Raw genomic sequence first — 17,226 nt, 5'->3', positions numbered from 1 at the left:
TAATGAACCCTGTTAGATTTTTGGAAAGGGAAAAGTTAAGATTAAGTTGTAGAATGAGAATCATTGGCTATTACATGAGGCAAAATATGTTCCAAGGTTGAGTAGGAATTTAATTTCTGCATGACAACTCGGTAATGAGGGTTGTGTAGATACTTTTAATGATAAAAATTGGAAGGTTTCAAAAGGTTTCCTTGTAGTAGAAAAAGGTGTGAAATTAAGAACCTTATATCTTTTTACAGGTCATATTGTTCCTTCTACTTTAATTGTTTTAAAGAAAAATGAATGTTCAAGAATAGTTGTTGCAGTTGAGCTAAGAGAACAAATAGATATTGTACATTCTGATGCAGCTTTGTGGCACAATAGACTTTGGCATATGAGTAGGAAATATATAAAATCACTTCACTCAAAGAAAGTTTTACTAGGTCTAAAATGTGTTAAAATGAATTTATGTGACAGTTATGTGTATGGAAAACAAAAGAGAGTGAGTTTTGTGAAGACTAGGAAGGAAAATAGAAAGGAGAAATTAGGGCTTGTGCATACTGATGTATTAGGACTAGCTGAGGTATCTTCCCTTGGTGGCTCTCATTATTATGTTACATTTATTGATGATGCAACTAGAAAAGTATGGATTTATTTCTTTAAATAGAAATATGATGTATTTCAAACTTTCAAAAAATGGAAATGCTTGGTTGAAAATGAGACTAGTAAGAAATTAAAATATCTCTGATCTGATAATGGTGGTGAGTATTGCAATCATGAATTTAAAGATTATTGCTCCACTAATGGTTTTTATAGATAGAAAATTGTTTCAAGGACTCCATAGGAAAATGGAGTGGTTGAATGCATGAACATGACTATAATGGAGTGTGCAAGGACCATAAGGTTGCATGTTGGGTTGCCCTTACACATGTGGGTGGAGGCTATCAATACTATTGTATATTTGATTAATAGAGGTCTCTCTATTCTTTTGGATTGTGTTACTCTAGAGGAAGCATGGACTGGTAAGCAGGTTAGTTATTTTTTTCTCAAAACCTTTGGTTACGAAGCATTTGTTCATATAGATTATGAAAATAGAAACTCTTGGAAATATAAGAGGAGTAACTAAGAGGGGAGGGTTGAATTAGTTACTACTAAAATAAATCCTATATCCCTTAGATGTCAAACAAACTCAGACTAATAAAACAGATTACTACTAATACTCGGTAAGAATACAGAAATTGTTATAACTTAGTAAATGCAGAGTGTGAATTAATTTAGAAAATCTTAAGATGTTATCAGTAATTACTTGCAAGCATGAAAGAAATAACATAAACACATGAAACACTTGGATTTAGCATGGAAGCCCAATTTGGGAAAAACCACCAAATGTAATCAAATCAAATTATGATGTTGTGTCATCGTTTAGGTTGACTAATTAGAATGACTAAATTTGAGTATTTCTATCTAAAAACCAATTTTTTTCAAACTTGTGACCTAGATAAATTCATTGTAGCATAGTTATATATGATCTCACACTTTTCCAATTGGAAATGTCTATTAATGCATGTTTTATACTAGTTTGTATCCAATTACTAAAGAAATAAAATTATTTCAAAAAAGTGACATTTCAATAACTCTTACTATTTTTTATGATTTTTTTTTTTAATAACATATAAACACCATTTTGTAGAGATCAAAGTTAGAAATATTCTCATATAGATTTTATAGTGTTTTAATTAGATATACTATATTGCAATTAAAAAAAATTTACAGGTACGCATTTTATTACTTAAAAAGATGTTGATTTTGAGAAAGAAAAAAATATTAAATCATATGAAAAAATTAAAAATTATATGGCATTCTAGAGGAGAGGGCCCTCTTCTAGAATGTATAATTTTTCTTTTATTTAGAATAAATTTGTTTTGAAAAATTGTGGTGGGAGATGAAAACTATCAATTTCAAGTGAGTTGATATTTGAATCATTATAAAAGAGAAAATAAAGGTCTAAAGACAATTTTTAGTTTTGATTGTTCTAGATGCATATGTTATCTATAACATAGTTTGAGATCAAAGGGAAATACACTTTTTTTCATATAGTTTTGTGGTGGGAACTAGACCCCTAATTTTTAGCATTTTTTAGCAACTGAAAAATTATCTATAAAATTTAGAAAAATATATTAATTCTTATTCCAAATAATTATTAAAAATTATAATCCTAAATTTCATCCATTTCTACATATTTCATTAGTTTAATTCATTTTAAAATTCAAAAAAAATATTACCAGTTTTATGTCATTGAAAGTGAAGAGTTATACTTTTGTTAGCCTTTTCCTTTATAAAAGGGTGACATAGATTTGTGCTTTTACCAAAATAGTTACTATTTTTCACTCTTTTGAAGTGAGCCCTATTAGGATCAAACCCTGTTAAAAGTTGCAAAACACATTGTTAGGTGCGACCCTGTTAAAGGATTTAATCACACTATTAGGAGTGGCCTTGCAAAAGATCTTGAAACAATTCAATGGAATTGCCACCTTGTTAGAGGATTTACAAATGACTATTAAATAGACTCTATTAAAATATTTTAGATCACTACTACAATGGTTAAAGAGTAAAAATGAAATGACCTAATTGTGATGCAACTGAATTACTGATTATAGATCTCTGTTTTGGTTCATACTTGATCCTTCCTAATCAAATAACACTTTTCTACTCCACAAGGATACTAAATTATCCTTCAAATTTTCTTCCTCTCTTTTTATCTCTTTTCAATTTATTCAACTTGTGTATCACACACTTTGAAATCACAAGTTGACCTTTCACTTTTACCTTCTAGATTATCAAGTTAGCTCAAATACAAATTAGAATATCCAATATTCATCACCTTAGTCAGCTAGAATCAATAGGTAAAATAAGTAAGCTTTACATGCCAAAATAAAAAAATCCTTTGATAGCTGACCCAACTTAGTAGAAACTAATTATGAAGTGATTTCCTATGTTAACCAATAGAATCTTAGTTAACAATGTGAACTTATAAAATTCTTTGGATAACCGAGTGAACTTGGTTAATACTAACTCTATTCAAATTTTGCTTTGTTAAGTAAGTGAGCATAGTTAACACTCTTTTCTGCATAACTTCCTTTGAAGCCTGAGTGATCTCAGTAGATACTACCTTCTATATAGAGTAAACTTAAGAATGCTCAGTAGACTAGGAAAATTGTCTTCATTGACCAAGTGAGCTTGGCATGCGCTGACTATCAACTAATATGACATTTGTTTAACATCAAAGACAACACACAATTAATCAATTTTATCCACCAATCTCCCTTTTTGGCATTAATGTCAACACAACATGTCATAACACAATGAAATTTTGAGAACAAGACTCCCTTTGTTAGAAGGTTTTACCATCTTTGATTTTTGCATAGAAAACTTCTCCTTTAGTTTTCTCCCTCTATGAATGAACTGCTTAATTTCTCCCTCTACAAAATTTTAGAAATATATGATAGTAAAATTCTCCCTCTTTGACAACACATACCAAAGATAATTCTAATTAGTATCAATGTACCTTGAGTATAGATTCATCTACAATATGTCCTTGTCAATATTGCATCAATTGATTGATTTTCAACTTATTTTCTATTGATGCATCACTAAACTTTATATAGTGAGCTTTAGATATGGGAATGACCCCAAGCTAACCTCTTAGATACAAAAATGCATCCTTAAGTAATGGCTTGGTGAATATATCTGCAATTTGTTCTTTTGTATGCACATACTCTAGTTTGATTTCTTTGTCCTAAACTAATTCTCTTACAAAGTGATATTTTATAGAAATGTCCTTTTTTTTGGAATGCATCACCAGATTCTTTGATATGTTGATTGTACTAGTGTTATCACAATACATCACTATTGGCTCTTTGATTTCAACCTTCATTCCTTCCAAAAATCGTTTGAACCAAACAATGTTAGAGTAATTCGCTGCTACTACTACATATTATGCTTCTGCTATGGATTGAGATGTGCAGTTTTGCTTCTTGCTTGTCCAAGATACCAACCTTTTACCAAGAATAAATGCTCCACCACTAGTTCTTTTTCTATCATCAAGATTTCCTACCCAATCAACATTAGTAAATACTTTTAAGTCAAGGTTGCCTCCTAGTTTGTACCATAAGCCATAGTCTTCAGTACCTTTTAGATATCTCAAGATTCTTTTTATTGCCATCATGTGGTTTTCTCTAGGTTTAGCTAAGAATCTTGCCACTATCCCAACTACTAAGGAAATATTAGGCTTTGTATATACCACATGCTATAATTTCCCAATCATTGATCTGTATAAGGTCTGATCTACTTCTTTGGAGTCATCATCTTTGGTAAGCTTAAGTCTAGTGCACATGGGGGTTCCAACTAGTTTTGAATCTTCCATTCCAAATTTCTTGAGTATCTCTTTGATATACTTAGATTGAGTGATATATATTCCATTTCTATTCTATTGTATGTGCAATCTAACAAAGAATTTTATTTCACCAAACATGGGCATTTCAAATTCTTTATTCATTTGTTCTGAGAATGATTTGCATAAGTCATCATTTCCTATGAATAGAGTATCATCCACAAATATTTATGCCAACACAATCTTCTTATATAGTCCTTCCTTGATGTACAGACTACTATCGTCATTTGTTCTTTGAAAACCAATCAGTGTCAAATAGTTATGTAGTCTTTCATACCATGCTCTAAGAGCTTGTTGTACACCATATAGGCCTTTGTGTAATTTGAAAACATGTACCTTTTGTCTGGATCAACAAAACCTTTTTCATATTCAATGTATACTTTCTCATCAAGAATTCCATTCAAGAATGTAGATTTAACATCTATCTGATATACTTTGAATCCTTTGTGAGTTGCAGAAGCCAGTTAAGTCCTAACACCTTCTAATCTTGCAATAGGGGAAAAAGTTTCACCGTAATCAATACCTTCTTTTTTAGAATAGCCTTTACATACCAACCTTGCTTTGTTTTTTGACACTTTTCCATCTTCATTTTTCTTATTTCTAATTACCCATTTTGTACCAATCACATTTTTATCTTTGGGCATAAGTACAAGATTCCAACTTTTATTCTTTTATATTTCTTCATTTATAGCCTCAATCCAAATTTCCTTTTCTAATGCATTTTAACACTTCTAGGTTCAAATTCAACAAGTAAACATGTACCTTTTAGTTTTCTTCTTGTCATTGTTCCATCTGATTTGTCTCCAATGATCTGATTAGGTACATGATGCCTTCTGACATATTTAGCCAATACAAGTTCTTTGAGTTTTGAATAAATTGTATTATCTTCATTTTTAATCTCAACTTTAGGCTCGGGTCCTTCTATCTATGGCTTGAATTCTTCAGACTTGGTATGCACTAACTCAGTAGCCTTTGAATGTTACTTAGGACCCTGTGACTCAATTTACACTTCCTACAACTTAGTAACTATTGGAGATTCAGAGAGCTTGGGAGATGAAGTCTCCTTTTTGTCAAATGTATTTGGAAATGTATTAGGTTCATAGTAGACAAATCTTTTGTAATCTTCTGGTTCCTTTTTGCTTTCTTTTTCAATCTTTTCTGCAAACTCATCAATTCTCACATGTACAATTTTTATGATTTTGTGAGTGGACAAATTCAGACATGTGTATGCTTTACTTCTATATGAATATCCTAGAAATATACCTTCATCACCTTTTACATCAAATTTGTCTTTTTTATATTCTTTCAAGATATAACATTTGCTACCAAATACTTTCAAGTAACTTGCATTGTGTTTGTAGCCATACCATAGTTCATAGGGAGTTTTGTTTGAGTCCTTCTTCAACTAAACTCAGTTCAAAGTATGAATTGTAGTGTTGATAGTTTCCTTCAATCATTTGATAGCAACATTCTTCTCAATCATTAGTGTCCTTACACAATCCATGATGGATATATTTCTTCTTTTAGCTATTCCATTCTGCTTAGGAGTACCAGGGGTTAATACTTGTCTTTTGATTCATCTTTCAATACAAAATTTTATGAATTCATTTGAGATGAATTAACCACCTCTATCTAATCTTAAGCACTTCAATCTTTTTCCAATTTCTTTTTCTACTCTAGCCAGATACGATTTGAATTTCTCAAAAGCTTCTAATTTTTCTTTGAAATACATAACAATCATCATTCTAGAATAATCATCAACAAAAAGAATGAAAAAATTTTCTCCACTATAAGTTTCTATTCCAATGGGTCCACATAAATTAGTATGCACAATTTCCAAGACATCTTTTGACTGATAGTTTTTTCTTTTAAAACTGGTCTTTCCCATTTTGCCAATTTGGCAATTTTTGCATAATCCAACATCAGATTTCTTCAAATTAGGAAGACCTCTTACTCTTCTGAGTTTGCTAATCTTGACCATATTATCAAAGTTACATGACATAGTTTTCTATGCCATAGCCATCTTTCTTTTACTTGAGCCATGAAGCATGAATAATCACCAAGATCAAGATAAAATAGGTTACCTTTAGTTTGCCTACCTGATCCAATCAAATTTCCTTGGTTACCTAGTAATCTTTCCTTGCCATTCATGAATTCTACCTTGAATCCAATGTTGTTTAGTTGTGCCACACAGTAAATTATGTTTTAGTCCTTCAACCCAATAGGCATTATCACATACAAGTTCATTGGTTATTGAGATTTGGCCTTTTCCTTTTATGCAACAAGGTTCATTGTTTCCAAACCTCACACTACCTCCATCATAGTGTTCAAAATGTTCAAACTTAGTTTTGTCTTGAGTCATATGGTGAGAACATCCACTATCTATGATCCATGTGTATTTTTTGCTAACATGAGAGACAAGTGTCATCTTATCTCCTTCATCATTAGACTATATTTCATCTTCACTGTTATCAGAATCTTTAGTCATAAAACAAGTTTTCTTACCTTTGTCTTTGTAGGATTTGTGACCTTTGAATTCCTTCTTGACTTTTTACTTGTGTCCTTTCTTCTCTTCCTTGCTTTCTTTGTTTGGACACATGTAGTGATATGACTAGTTTTTCACAAGAAAAATAGATTGAAGGGATTTTACCTTTGTGCTTTCTTCTACTCCTAAAATATTTCTTTACAAGTAGAGATTCAACAATTTTAAGATCACTGTCCAAAATTTCTTTAGTTTCTTCCTCACTTTCTGATTGATTTTCTTTAATTTTCTTGCCTTTTTCTTTGAGTGAGAGTTTAGCTTCAAATGCAAACTCAATATTCTTGGAAGCAAGAACATAGTTTTCAACTTTGTCTAATTCAAAAGCTATCAATCTTCCTACAAGGGCATCCAAGCCTATCTTGTTATTTGGATCACATCTCTTTTCTTGAATAGTAGATACTCTAATTGCATAGATGAGAAGCAAAGTTCTGAGCATTTTACTTACAACAATTTCTTCTTTTGATTTCTCCTCTAGATGCTATGATTGCACTAACACTAGCCTTGACTCTTTCCACATATCTTGCAACATTTTCATCTTCTTTCATCTTCATTTGATCAAATTGTCCTCTAAGGCTTTCTTCTTTGGCTCCTGTTACATTGTCATCTCCTCCATAGATTTCTTTTAGTTTATTCCACATATCAAAAGTAGTTTTATAGTCTTTGACCTCATCAAATTTAGCATAACTAAGAGTAGATGCAATGTCAATAGTCATGATGTTATGGTTCTTTTTCTTAGCAATATCTTCAACTAATAATGTTCCAATGGGAGTTTTATATTCTTCATCATGATATTTACATCTTGAATCATTGATGACAGCCAAATGAAGCCCCATAAGTCCTTGACATGGTGCAAAGTTATCTCTATTTAGCTTTGGAATCTCTCTCTTGTAAGACATCCTGATCTTTAGCTTAGGTCCTTGAAACATTCTCTATAAGCACTAAGAGCTCTGATAACAATTGTTGGAAATATAGGAAGAGTAAATAAGAGGGGAGGGGTGAATCAGTTACTACTAAAATAAATCCTAGATCTCTTAGATGTCAAACAAACTTAGACTGATAAAATTGATTATTGTTGATACTCGATAAGCATATAGAAATTGTTGTAACTCAGTAAATGCATAGTGTGAATTACTTTAGAAAATCATAAAATGTTATTAGTAATTACTTGCAAGCATGAAAGAAATAATATGAACACATGAGACACTAGGATTAAGCATGGAAACCCAATTTGAGAAAAACAACACAATGTAACTAGTTACTATTTTTCACTCTTCTGAAGAGAGCTATGTTAGGAGCCAACCCTATTAAAGATTACAAAACATACTGTTAGGTGTGACCCTATTATGAGTGGCCTTGTAAAAGGTCTTGAAACAATTCAATGGAATTGCTACCTTGTTAGAGGATTTACAAATGGCTATTAAACCAAATCTATTAAGAAATTTTAGATCACTGCTACAATGGTTAGAGAGTAACAATAAAATGACCTGATTGTTATGGAACTAAATTGCTGATTACAGATCTCAATTCTGGTTCATACTTGATCCTTCCTAATTGAATAACACTTTTCTACTCCACAAGGATACCTACTTATCCTTCAAGTTCACTTCCTCTCTTCTTATCTCTTTTCAATTCATTCAACTTAAATATCACACGGTTTGAAATCATAACTTAACCTTTTACTTATACCTTCCAGATTATTAAGTCAGGTCAAAAACAAATTAGAATAACCAATATTCATTAACTTAGTCAACTAGAATCAATAGGTAAAATAATTAAGCTTTACATGCCAAAATAAGAGAATCCTTTTGTAACTGACCCAGCTTGGTAGAAATTGATTTTGAAGTGATTTCCTATGTTAACTAATAGAACCTTGATTAATAATACAAACTTAAAAAATTCCTTTGGTAACTGAGTGAACTCAGTTAATACTAACTCTATTCAACTTTCCCATTGTTAATCGAGTGAGCTCAATTAAGACTCTTTTCTACATAACTTCCTTCCATGTCCAAGTGAGCTTGGTAGATACTACCTTCTGTATAGAGTAAACTCAAGAATGCTTGATAGAATAGGAAAACTATCTTCATTGACCAAGTAAGCTTGACATGCACGAACTATCAACTAATATGACATTTTTGTAACATCAAAGACAACACACAATTAATCAATTGTATCTAACAGAACCAAGCTAGATGCTAAGTCAATGAAATGTGTATTTTTTTGATATGGTATTAATGAATTTGGTTATAGGCTTTAAGATTTTGAAAATAATAAAATTTTAAGAAGAAACGATGTCATATTCAATGAGAAAGTGTTGTACGAAGATCTATTGCATCAACATGAGAAGAAAGAAGATGATTATGTAGTGTTGGATGATACTCAAAAAGATGATGTTCTAGCCATTCCTCTATTGGATACAAATGTTCAATTGTGTTTTGTCTTTGATGTTACACAAATATCATATCAGTTATCAATCAGAGTCTACTGAGCTTAGATGGTCAGCAAGACAAAAGACAAAGTTTACTGAGTTCAAAAGGTTAGTAAAGAAGGTTTATAGTTTCTACCGAGCTCAGATGGTCAACAAAGAAAAAAATAAAGGTTACCAAGTTCAAAAGGTTAGCAAAGAAGGTTTACAGTGTCTACCAAGCATTCTCATGCTTTACCTTGCACAAGCAATTGCTACTGAGCTTTCAAGGTTTAGCAAAGGAAATTTAGTTGTTACCGAGCTCACTCAGTCATCAAGAGAAAATAGTGTAGGAAACATTTCTAACCGAGCTTTCATGGACAGTGAAGGAAATTTAGTTGTTAACAAGCTCACAAGGTCATCAAGAGAAAATAGTGCAGGAAATAGTTCTAACTGAGCTTTCATGGATAGTGAAGGAAATCTAGTTCTTACTGAGTTAACTTGATAGCCAAAGGATTTTGTAGCTTTTACAGTGTTAACCGAGTTAAGATAGTTAACTTAGGAAATTATTTCTGAAAGTAGTATTTATCAAGCAAGGTCACCCAGTGAAGGATTCCATTATTTTATGAAATAAAGCTTATTTGTTTAATGTAATATTTGTAGCTAACTGATATATGGTTTATTGGTAAATGTAACTCTTGAATGAGCTGACTTGATAATCTGAATGGTATATACAAGAGGTCAAGTTGCAAATTCTGAGTGTGTAATGGATGTGAATGAGAAGAAGGACTAAGAGAAAATTTTGAAGGATGATCAAAGATCATTGAGGAGTAGAAAATCTATATTTGATCAAGAAGGATCTAATAGTGTAGAATGGAGATCTGTTATTAGAAAATTTACTTGCATCTTATTCATGTCAATTTATTGTTACTTTCTAACCATTGTAGAAGTGATTTGAAATATCTTAATAGAGTTGGTTTAACAACCATTTTGTAAATCCTCTAACAAGGTGACAGTTCAATTGAATTGTTCTAAAGACCTCTAGCAAGGACACTCCTAATAGGATGATTAAATCCTCTAATAGGGTCACACCTAGTAGTGTGTATTGTAAATTTTAACAGGGTTGGATCCTAACAAGGCTCACTTCAAAAGAGTGAAAAATTGGTAGCTAGTTACTTGGTGGTTTTTCCCATATTGAGTTTTCATGTTAAATCTAGTGTCTCTTCTGTTCATTTTATTTAACTTTTGCATGCATATTAATAATTATGAATGTTAGATGATCAGTAACTAGTTAATCTACTGAGTTACAAAAATCTTACTGTGTTTACCGAGTATCAGTAGTAAATAGGTATTTAAGACATTTAAGGGATGTATGGATTTATTTTTGTGGTAACTAATTCACCCCCCTCTTAGTTACTCCATCTATAATTCCAACAATTGGTATTAGAGATTTTGGTGCTTGCAGGAAAAGATTTCAAAGATCTAAGCCAAAGGTCAAGATTTCTTATAAGAGGGAAATTCCAAGACTTAACAGGGATAACTTCTTAGCATGGCATGGGTTGATGAGACTTCATCTGGCTTCCATTGGTGATATAGGGTTGAAGCACCTTGATGAAAAACATGAAGAACCTTCTGCTACATTATTTATCAATGATATTGCTGAAAAGAAGACTCACAACAACATGATGATAGATATAGCATCTGCTCTGAGTTATGAAGAATTTGATGACATCAAGGATTGCAAAATTACCTTTGAAATGTGGAACAAGCTAAAAGAGATCTATGGAGGAGATGTTAATCTGAGAAGAGCCAAAGTAGAAAGTTTGAGAGGACAATTTGATCAAATGAGGATGAGAGAGCATGAAAACATTGCAAAATACATTGAAAGAGTTAAAGCATGTGTTAGTGCAATCAAAATATTTGGAGGAGATATCAAGGAGGAGACAGTTATAAGTAAAGTTCTTATAACTCTACTTCTCATTTATGCAATCAAAGTCTTTGTAGTTCAAGAAAGAATATGTGGAGCAAATCATAAAATAAATTTAGAGGCCATAGTTGGAAGATTGACTGCATTTGAGCTAGACAACTATGATAATTATGTTCCAGCTACCAAGAACATTGAATCAACATTTTAAGCCAAACTTTCACTCAAAGAAAAAGGCAAAAAGTTAAAGGATTCTCAATCAGATAGTGATAAAAAATCAGAACAAAGTTTAGACAGTGATCTTGAAGTGGTTGAAGCTCTGCTAGCAAGGAAATATTGTTGCTAGGTGCCCAAATAGGCAAAATAAAGATGAGAAGAAAGGTCACAAGTGAAATGGCAAGAAAGACTTCAAATCATTGAAGGATAAAGGTAAGAAAACATGTTTTATGGCAAAAGATTCTAATGATTATGATGATGAAGAAGAAGATGAATTTTTTTACATTGCTATAAAGGATGAATCTAATAATGATGAAGAAATGGCACTCATTTCTCATGTGAGCAAAAATGATACATGGATTATAGATAGTGGTTTTTCTCATCACATGATTGGTGATAAAACTAAGTTTGAACACTTTGAAGAATATGATGGTCGCAATGTGAGATTTGATAACAATGAACCTTGTTGTATAAGAGGAAAAGGAAGAATCTCACTGACCAAAGATCTTGTATGTGATAATGCATATTGGGTAGAAGGACTAAATCATTATCTGCTAAGTGTGGCACAACTACTCAATAATGGATTCAAAGTGAAATTTATACATGGAAAGAAAGACTATTGGATGGCAAAGGAAAGCTGATTGGATCAGGCACTCAAACAAAAGGTAACTTTTTTAATCTTGAACTTGGTGAATGTTCATGTTTTATTGTTCAAGTTGAAGAAAGTTGGTTATGGTATAGGAGGTTGTGTCATGTAAACTTTTACAACTTGGTAAAAATAAGTAAATCCAAAAAAGTAAGAGGAATTCCTAACATAAAGAAACCTGAGGTTGGTCTATGCAAGAATTATCAAATTGGCAAAATGGAAAAAACTAGTTTTAAAAGTAAGAGCTATAAGCCTAAAGAAATTTTAGAAATTGTGCATACTAATTTATGTGGACCTATTGGCATTGAAATTTATACTCATGAAAAATTCTTTATTCTTTTTGTTGATGATTATTCAAGAATGATGACTATCATGTACCTAAGAGAGAAATCAGAAGCATTTGAAAAGTTCAAATGGTATTTGGCTAGAGTGGAAAAGGAAATAGGCAAAAGATTGAAATGTTTAAGGTTTGACAGAGGCAGTGAATTTATTTCACATGAATTCAATAACTTTTGCATTGAAAGGGGAATCAAAAGATAGGTTTTAGCACGAGGAGCTCCTGAACAAAATGGAATAGTTGAAAGAAGGAATATATCTATCATGGACTATGCAAGAACCTTAATGATTGAGAAAATCATTGCTATCAAATACTGGAAGGAAGCTATCAGCATTGCAGTTCATACCTTGAACCGAGTACTATTGAACAAGGACTCATTCAAGACCCCCTATGAGTTGTGGTATGGCTACAAACCCAATGTAAATTACCTAAAAGTATTTGGAAGCAAATGCTACATTTTGAAAGAATCTAGAAAATGTAAATTTGATGTAAAGGGTGATGAAGGAATATTTTTGTGATATTCTTGCCAAAGTAAAGCATATAGATGTTTGAATCTGTCTACTCACAAAGTCATAGAAAGTGCACATGTTAAAGTTGATGAGCTTACAGAAAGAAATGAAGGAGAAAGCAAAAGGGAACCTAAAGACTACAGGAGATTTGTTTACACTAAACCCAATACAATGCCAAATATACCTGTTAATCAGGAATCTTCAACTCTAGAGTCTTCAGTAACTGAGTCGTAGAAAGTTCAAACTGAGCTAATGCCTACTGAGTTGTAAGAACCTGAGTTGCAAATAGAAGCTACCAAATCAACATCTACTAAGCCTGAGCAACTAGATCAAGAACAAGAAGTTGAGACACAGGAGGATAACAATGCAAGTCATTCAAAAGGCAAGGAGCCTATGTTAGCCAAGTATGTTAGAAAGCATCATGCACTAGATCAGATCATTGGAGATAAAGCGGAAGGAACAATGACGAGAATTAAGTTGAAAGGCACTTATTTACTTGCTGATTTTGAACCTAGAAATGTCAAAGATGCATTAGAAAATGAAAGTTGGATTGAAGCTATGAATGAAGAGATAGAACAAATATAGAAAAACAAAACATGGACTCTTGTACATATACCTAAAGACAAAAATGTAATTGGAACTAAGTGAGTATTCAGAAACAAGTTAAATGAAGACGATAAGGTGTCAAGGAACAAAGCTAGACTAGTATGCAAAGGATACTCTCAAGAAGAAGGTGTAGACTATGGTGAGCCTTTTGCTCCTATTGCAAGATTGGAAGGTGTTAGAACTTTATTTGCATATGCTGCATACAAAGGATTCAAAGTTTATCAGGTGGATGTCAAGTCAGCATTTCTCAATGGCATATTGGATGAAGAGGTTTACATTGAACAACCTGAAGGTTTTGTTGATCCAAACAAGAAAGACATGGTCTACAAATTGCATAAAATATTATATGGTCTGAAACAAGCCCCTAGAAAATGGTATGAAAGATTGCATAACTATCTTATTCAGATTGGTTTTCAAAGAACTAATGATAATAGTAGTTTGTACATAAAGGAAGGACTGGATAATAAGATTGTTTTAGCAGAGATATTTGTAGATGATACTTTTTTCACAAGAAATGGTGATCTTTGAAAAGAATTCTCAGAACAAATGAACAAGGAATTTGAAATGTCAATGTTTGGTGAAATCAAATTCTTTTTTGGTCTTCAAATTCAACAAAATAAGAATGGCATCTACATCACTCAATCTAAAAACATCAAGGAGATACTAAAAAAGTTTGGTATGGAAGACTGCAAACCAGTTGAGACTCCTATGTGTACTGGATTGAAACTTACTAAATATGGTGAATCAAAGGAAGTGGATCAGACATTATATAGATCTATGATTGGAAAGTTGCAGTATGTAATGCATACAAGACTAGACATTGCCCTCGCAGTAGGAATTGTGGCAAGATTCTCAGCAAAATGAAAAGAAAATCACATGATGGAAATCAAAAGGATCATGAGATATTTAAAAGGAACTAAAGATTATGGAGTATGATATAAACTTAGAGGAAATCTAGATGTAAAGGTGTTCACTGATGTAGATTAGGTAGAGAATGTTGATGATAGAAAGAGTACAAGTGGAGGAGCTTTCTTTCTTGGAAAGAGGTTGGTTTCTTTGACAAGTAAAAAGTAGAACTGTACATCCTAGTCCACAGCAAAGGCTAAATATGTTGCAGCAATAGTAAACTACTCAAACATTGTATGGTTCAAACAATTATTGGAAGGTATAAAGCAAGAAATCAAAGAAACTTTTATTTTGTTTTGTGACAACACAAGTGCAATCATCATATCCAAGAATCCAATAATGCATTCAAAAACTACGCATATTTCTATAAACTATCACTTTGTTAAAGAATTGGTACAAGAAAAGGAAATTAGATTAGAATATGCCCATACAAAGGAACAAATTGCTGACATATTCACAAAGCCTTTACCTAAGGATACATTCTTGTATCTAAGAAGTAAGTTAGGGGTCATTCCCCTATCTAAAGCTCACTAAAATAGTTTTAGTGATGCATCAATAGGAACAGAATTGAAGATCTATCAGTTGATGCAGCAAAGTAATGAAGACATTGCATATGAATCAGTGCATTAGGTACAATGCTATTTATTTTATTTGTGTTGTCTTTGGCATGTGTTTTCAAAGAGGGAGAGTATATTGTCATATCTTTTTGAAATTTGTAAGAAAATGAGAGTGTGTGTAAGAGGGAGAGATTAGTATGAAAGAGGAAGATTTTTGTAAAGAAAAGATCTGTTTAGACCCATTTTTTCAAATTTCATTCTACTATGACATGTGTTGCCATCAATGCCAAAGAGGGAGATTATTGGACAAAACTATTAAATTGTGTGTTGTCTTTGATGTTACAAAAATGTCATATCAGTTATCAGTTAGAGTCTACCAAGCTTAGATGGTCAACAAGGCAAAAGACAAATTTTAACAAGTTCAAAAGGTTAGCAAAGAAGGTTTGCAGTGTCTACCAAGCTCAGATGGTCAGCAAGGCATAAGACAAAGGTTATCGAGTTCAGAAGGTTAGCAAAGAAGGTTTACAGTGTCTACCCAGCATTCTTAGGCTTTACCTTGCACAGGTAGTTGCTACTGAGCTTTCAAGGTTTAGCAAAGGAAATTTAGTTGTTATTGAGCTCACTCGGTCGTCAAGAAAAAATAGTGCAAGAAATAGTTCTAACCAAGCTTTCATGGACAGTGAAGAAAATTTAGTTGTTATCGAACTCACTCGGTCATCAAGAGAAAATAGTGGAGGAAATAGTTCTAACTGAGCTTTCACTATGAAGGAAATCTAGTTCTTATAGAGTTAACTCAGCAGCCAAAGGATTTTGCAGCTTTTGCAGTGTTAACCAAGTTAAGATGGTTAACTCAGGAAATTATTTCTAAAAGTAGTATTTACCAAGCAAGGTCAACCAATAAAGGATTCCATTATTTTATGAAATAAAGTTTATTTTTTTAATGTAATATTTGTAGCTGACTTATATATGTTTTATTGGTAAATGTAACTTGTGAATGAGCTGACTTGATAATATGAATGGTATATACAAGAGGTCAAGTTACGAATTCTAAGTGTGTGATGGATGTGAATGAGAAGAAGGACTAAGAAATTTTTTTGAAGGATGATTAGAGATCATTGAGGAGTAGCAAAGCTATATTTGATCAAGAAGGATCTAATAGTGTAGAATGGAGATCTATTATCAGAAAATTTAGTTGCATCTTATTTAGATCAATTCATTGTTACTTTCTAACCATTGTAGTAGTGATTTGAAATATTTTAATAGAGTTGGTTTAACAACTATTTTGTAAATCCTCTAACAAGGTGACAATTCAGTTGAATTTTTCTAAAGACCTCTAGCAAGAACACTCCTAACAGGGTGATTAAATCCTCTGATAAGGTCACACCTAATAGTGTGTATTGTAACCTTTCATAGGGTTGGCTCCTAAAAAGACTCACTTCAGAAGAGTGAAAAATTTGCAGCTAGTTACTTGGTGGTTTTTCCCATATTGGTTTTCCACATTAAGTATGGTGTCTCTTGTGTTCATTTTATTCAACTTTTTCATGCATATTAATAATTATGAATGCTAGATGATCAATAACTAGTTAATCTACCGAGTTACAACAATCTTACCATGTTTATTGAATATCAGCAGTAAATAGGTATTTAAGACATCTAAGGGATATGTGGATTTGTTTTTGTGGTAACTAATTCACCCCCCCTCTTAGTTACTCCATCTATAATTCCAATAGCCATTCCTCATGATGTGCAACAATCGTAACAACAAATACGAAACACACTAGTGAATGTTAGATGGTCAATAAGGAAAATTAGACCTCTAGAAAGATTTTCTCCCTCTTTGTATTCTATTTTACTAAAAGATGTTGGTGAACCTAAATGTTATGATTAAGCTGTATAGGTAGATACTAATCTTTAGTGAGAGTTTGCAATGAAAGATGAAATGGACTCTACTAAAAAATAAGACATGAGATTTATGCAAGTTGCTTATAGGTAAAAGGTCTTTATAGAATAAGTGGGTTTACTTGTTAAAAGAAGAGGATATAGGTAAGAAAAGATTTAAAGTTAGGTTATTTGTAAAAGGATTTTTACAAAAAAAGGGCATTGATTTTGATGAAATATTATCTCCTATTGTTAAGATGACCTCTATCCATATT

Source organism: Cupressus sempervirens, chromosome 5, assembly GCF_028749045.1.
Source record: "Cupressus sempervirens isolate cs-2001-9-10 chromosome 5, ASM2874904v1, whole genome shotgun sequence".
NCBI classification, from domain to species: Eukaryota; Viridiplantae; Streptophyta; class Pinopsida; order Cupressales; family Cupressaceae; genus Cupressus; species Cupressus sempervirens.
Note: the sequence above shows the minus strand (reverse complement) of the source record.